Source organism: Tupaia chinensis, unplaced genomic scaffold, assembly GCF_000334495.1.
Source record: "Tupaia chinensis unplaced genomic scaffold, TupChi_1.0 Scaffold000688_1, whole genome shotgun sequence".
Classification (NCBI taxonomy): Eukaryota; Metazoa; Chordata; class Mammalia; order Scandentia; family Tupaiidae; genus Tupaia; species Tupaia belangeri.
Window position 1 is genome coordinate 81,774 of NW_006160211.1, and position 6,392 is coordinate 88,165.

The 6,392-nt window shown below is 37.5% G+C and overlaps 1 pseudogene; it reads left to right on the top strand.

Moving 5' to 3' along the window:
- The first annotated feature begins 1,699 nt into the window (after nucleotides 1–1,699).
- On the top strand, nucleotides 1,700–2,117 carry LOC102475030 (histone H3.3-like; annotated as a pseudogene).
- Nucleotides 2,118–6,392: the final 4,275 nt, after the last annotated feature.

A 6,392-nucleotide genomic window follows, 5' to 3' on the forward strand; every position in this document is an offset into this window, starting at 1 on the left:
AGTCCATCTACTTGGAATAACAGAAAGAGAACTGAACTGACCATGCAGAGATTGTTCTCTCATTCACATTCTACCATTAAAGAGTTAATAGGAAGCAGGGCCAGCAGGTAGAGTGGTGGTTAAGGGGCTAAGTGGTGGGACTCCCACATGGCTTACTACAGTTGGAGTCTGGACCTGGCAGCTAGCTTTCTCACATTCCCTCTCTGGTGTCATGTGTCCTATAACAATTTAAAAAAATAATAATAATAAACAAAATTATAATAAATAAATCTTTTAAAATAACAGTTATAAGAGACAAGTAAACCACAATGTCCTGATCTGAAAAATGAACTTTAAAATAGTGGGGCTACTTTTCCCATCCAGGTTTCACATAGAAGATTCAATGTAAATCTTATATAACAAAACACATTTTGGAATATATATGTATGAACACAAGCTTATACACATGTAGAACTTGAATTCCAAACCATAGTTTTGAATCTCCCAAACAAAAATATTTTCAAAATATATGTTTAAAAAAATGTACATCCTGGGACCAGCAGTTGGCATAATGGCTATATCGCTGGACTCCCATGTAGTCAACCATGGTTCAAGTCTCAGACCTGGTGGCTTAAACTCATGCTGGGCACATGTACCTGCATTCCCAAAATCCCAAGAGGAGAATAGAGGAAAAGGGATTGCAGCATGGCCACCCCTCTGGAGGGGAGATTTCTCGCTTTCTGTCTCTCTCTCTCTGTCTTTCTGGCAAATGCACGTGCCCTATAGCAAAAATCTCTCCAAAAAAAAGTACATCCTAACAATGACCAAATTCTAATAAGGTATTATAGTAAAAACCACGCACATTGGTAAATTTTGAAATTGATGATCATAATGCTTATATCTAGAATTCAGTCTTAGAGATTATTAATTATATTGATTATATTTAATAATAATAGTAAAGTTAGGGGATGTATAATAGTTTTAATAAAATTTAGATCACAATTTTCCTGTCTCCTGTTTCCACAGCTCTCAGCCCATAGACACTAATAATACTGTCAAAGCCTACCTAGAGCTGTTGTATGAGGACATTATTCACCAATCTCAAATAACTCATGCCCCAAAAATGCAACATTTCATTTTTCTCAACAGGTAACTTCACACATCCTTTCAATTGTTATTTACTCACTTATTAAAATGTTAAACCCATCAGTGAAGAAAGGAAATAGCAAAAACTGAAAATAAGCATAGAAGCATAGAACATAGAGCTTTGTTTTTTTATTTATTTATTTTTTTAGAGAAAGATTTTTCTTAGGAGAGATGTGCACTCACCAGAGAGTCAGAGAAACAGAAAGTGAGAAATCACTCCCCAGTGGAGATGGCTACCCTGCAATCCCTCCATTTTCCTCTCAGGATTCTGGGGCACATTAGCACATATGCCAGCATGAGTTTCAAGCTCCTGGGTTTGGGACTCGAACTGTGGTTAACTATGAGAATGAACAGTGGCGTAATCATTACACCGTCTGTTGGTCTTTCGAGCTTTATTTATAAACCCACAAAATGTATAGGCAAAAATGCTGCCATTTTTTCTAACAGAATATAAGCTTCTTGAAGACAGTATTGAATTGTGCCCGCAGCCGCTGCTGCGCCGCCATCCCTCTCCAACGCCAGTGCCGCCTCTAGCTCGCCCAGCTCCAGCCGAAGAAGGGGGAATAAGTGAGGAGGTCTCTATACCATGGCTCGTACAAAGCAGACAGCCCGCAAATCCACCGGTGGTAAAGCACCCAGGAAGCAACTGGCTACAAAAGCCGCTCGCAAGAGTGCGCCCTCTACTGGATGGTGAAGAAACCTCATCGTTTCAGGCCCCGTACTGAGGCACTCCGTCAAATTAGACGTTATCAGAAGTCCACTGATCTGATTTGCAAACTTCCTTTCCAGCGACTGATGCGAGAAATTGCTCAGGATTTGAAACAGATCTGCACTTCCAGAGCGCAGCTATTGGCGCTTTGCAGGAGGCAAATGAGGCCTATTTGGTTGGCCTTGTTAAAGATACCAACCTGTATGCTATCCACACCAAACGTGTAAAAATTACGCGAAAAGACATCCAGCTAGCACTCCACATAGGTGGAGGACGTGCTTAAGAATCCACTATGATGGGAAACATTTCATTAAAAAATTTTTTTTTGTTCTCTTCTTCTTGTTATTGGTAGTTCTGAAAGTTAGATTTTTTTCCCCCATGGGGGTCAAAAGGTACCTAAGTATATGATTGGGTATTGGCAGTTTTCATTTGTGTGTGGATTTTTATAAATAATGCAGGGATGTAAAACATTAATGCAAGTCCTAATGTTTCGGCGAACAAGTTTCAGCAGGTCAACTTTATAACAATTAAAAATACATTTTTCTGGACAATGCCAGTATTTGGATTCTTTTTAAACCAGTACATTTCTTATTGACGGTAACTAAATGGTGTTTGTAGCATTTTTATCACACCGTAGATTCCATCCATTCACTATACTTTTCTGAGTCGTCCTACATGCAAATACATGTTTTTTAATGTCTGTCTTCTGTGCTGTTCCTGTAAGTTTGCTATTAAAATACATTAAACTATAAAAAAAAAAGATAGTATTTGTATTTTATTCCCACTGACCATCACAAAACATGCGGGATTAGGAAATATTTATCAGGTCCATTCCAGTGACTGACAGGCACTGTAAATGTATAATACCATGTCCAAAACTAAACTTATGATTTTCCTCACATTTAGCCCTCATGCCCTTTATGATTGCAATGGTCTTTAAAAGTGCAAAATATTGTCAGCAAATATCTAGCTATGTCAATTAGAAATTAGAATTATTTTTGACATCCTCCTTGACCTCACATTTAATAGGCTTTCTATTACCATTGATTCCACAGTCTAAATCTCTCTCAGATTTGCCCTCATGTGGGTCACACCAGAAGGTCATACTGACTATTTGAAAGGAGTTTGCATTCTACCAATACTCATCTTAAAAGGACCAGCTGGTGGTATGGTGGTTAAGGCAGCTTGATCCCACACACCTGACTGAGTGGTTCAAACGAGATATGGAGACTTGAAAAATACACCAGGTGCATGTACAAGTATGCCCAAAATCCCAAGAGGAAAATGGAGAAGGGATTGTAGTAAGGCATCCCCACATGGGGTGATTTCTCATTCATATTCATATCATTCTCTCTCTCTCTCTCTCTCTCTCTCTCTCTATATATATATATATATATATATATATATATATATACACATATATATGTATGTATCTATACACATACATATATACCCACACATATGTATACACATAGATATGTACACACACACATAAGTGTATATATATCTCCGGTGAGCACACATACCCTAAGACAAACAAACAGTACTTAGGGATTTATGGAGAATGAACCCCATTGAATATAGAACCTCACATTGTTTGGCAAAGTCACTTAAATCCATATACTGTACTTTCTTGGGCTCTCTGTCCCTATGGGGTCCTGTCCTTAAAACTTTAAAAATCCTCCTAGGAAAATAAGGGATGTAAAAATATTTGATGAATCTATGTCTATACCATGTAGAATATTCTAATCATTTTCTACAATAGGGAGATTCAATTCTAATTTCTAAAGATTCTTATAATCCCTGGTTTGGGGTAACACCTTTAAAATTTCTTCTTCCAACATAATTAAGCATACATGGCTGAGTACAGTAGAATGCAACATTATAACACATTCTTTTCCCGTCATTTTAAGCACATCAGTTTCAGTGTCATAATTTACATGTAACTGGTAAGAGCTTAAGAAATTTTAAAAACCTATAAAATCTAATGTTTTAAATAAATGATTTTCAGAAGGCAACAAAATCATGCTAAAACCATCAATCCTAAAATTTCAAAATATGTAATTCCCCTTAATAAATATACATTAATTTAATTTTTCTAATTTCCGATCACTATCTGTATACTGCTCATCTTTTTAAGAGTAATTTTCTGTAATGAACCTTACTGATGTTCTCTAATGTACCACTCACTCCCTGTCATTTCATCCTGAAGAATTATATCTTCACGCCCTCTGGTCCTCATCAGGCCTTTAGGGCCAATCGACCCATCACTGTGAACCACACATCCTCACCACTTTCAAGATCTTTCTTCTCCTGCCTTCTTCCAGAACTAAAGTTAAAAAAAAAAAAAAAAAAAGCTCTACATACTTAATTCTGCAGCAAAACTGCTCTCTATATTGTGCTCAGCCTTCTGGATCAAATAGCCTTAGTTCAGTTACACAGTCAATTAGATGTTTTGTTTGTTTGTTTGTTACAGTTAAAACATGTTTCAATAGACTGTTATAAACTTCAGTTCCTAAATGATCAGGTCTTCTAGCCTCTTCATATCATGAATAGATAATGCTTAATAACACAAAGAAAGAGAGTACTTTTTCTTATTTCTCAGGATTTTCCTCTTTGATAAATATGCATATCTGGAATACCTTCATAAACGTATTCTTGTAAGTATAAAATGTAAAATTTCCATTAAATTTACATAATAACATTCCCAGACCTGTACTTATAACTAACAACTTTTTCGATATTCACTGATGTTTTCACTAAACATAAGTTTTCTTCAATGTCTACCTTGAAAAGCCTATTTGGAAATAAATGTGCTAAATTTGAATAACTCTGTGATCAGGGAGGCTTTATAATATAGAACTTCTTGATGAGTTTCATGTATTACTTAGAAAAGATGAGAAATGCAATACCAGCAATGCAGAAAGCAAAAACCGAAAGCTCTGTAGGACTTTAGCTTTGCTCAGACTAACCCTGTAAGTAATCTACACATTAACATTAGACGAGAATACACGAGAAGTTCTCAAACTGAGAGCTCACCAAGGTGAGCGACATCTCCATGGACCACCCCTATACTCCCAGAGGTTACAGGATATGAAGATCTCCAGGCTTTAGATCCCAGAGCTTTGATCACATCCCTAGTCTATCACAGAGAGTCCAGGACATCTGGCTAATCACCACCCTCTGAGGCTCAGTTCCTAAGCTATAAAATGGGAATAATGATGTCTACTTTGAGTGTGGACATAAGAAATAAGTGAAATGTACATACAATACAGGCACATAATACACCTTAAAAAGCGTTTGCTTTCTTAACCACAATTCCCCCCCCCGAAGGTATTAATATACCTTGCTTGGATTTACATAACAGTTGAAAAATGTTATTTCCCTCAAATAAATTCATCAAATCAAATGATATTATTATGGTAGTTGCTTCCCTCATCAACCAAAATTATTCCTAAAATGTTTAACAAAAATGCAAACATTTTAAAATAATAAAAACCCCATTGAAATATCCAACAAAGAGGTCATAAGGGTTTTTTTTTTTTGCTTTTTATTTATTTCACCATTCAGTTTCTTATACTCTCCATCCTTTGAGAAGGGCTCTATCTTGTCAGACCAGGCATTTGGGTTTTTATGGTATAAAAAATGAGGAAGAAAAAGGACCAGAATCAGTCGGCCTTAGGCTAGAGAAGCCATGTAGGAAAAGCAGTCCTGCCATGGTGGCACAGAGAGTAGGGCACCACTGCATGATACTGAAGTCATATGGAAAGGCCGGGTTTAGTTCCTGGGTTGACCTGAGCATGTTGGGCACTCCCACGATCCTGGCTGGCTGGAAGGCTTGGGGTAGGATCGTACATGAGAAGATTCTGTTAAGGGACTCACTCTCTCTCAAGGAAAAAACATTTTCTTAAAAGTGCAGGAAAGGACCAGCAGATGGCATAATGGTTACAGTGCTGGACTCCCACAAGGCTGACTGAGGTTCGAGTCTGGACCCAGTGCTTGAAACTCACACCAGGTGCATGTCTGTGCATGCCCAAGAACCCAGGAGGAGAATAGAGAAGGGATTGTAGCGTGGCCATGCCCCCAAGGAGTGATTTCTTGCTTTCTGTCTCTCTCTGTCTCTCTGGCAAGTGCATGCATCCTATAGCAAAAAATCTCTTTAAAAAACAAACAAACAAACAAACAAAAAGTCCAGGAGAAGGTATAGTACCAGTCTGAGGAATGTGAGGGAAATATATTAGGGGGAAAATGGAAAATTTATAAATATTACTGTGGTTAGGTATATCCTAGCATAGAGTTCAAGAAAAGTAAACGCTGTTCACAAATTGGTATTACTTTTGGGTTTAGGACTGTTTTCTTTCAACCACAAACTGGCACTGGTATACATATTACATTTAAAGGTCATTGCAAGTATTATGAAGCAGGAGTAGTGGTCTTATCAGTGTATGTGCAACGTGAGTAGGGCTAGCAGCTGGAGGAGAACACAGAAGACTTGCTAAGGGAGATGAATATCTAAAGGTATGTAAGGTGTGAGGACATTTTTGCTCTTAACAATAGC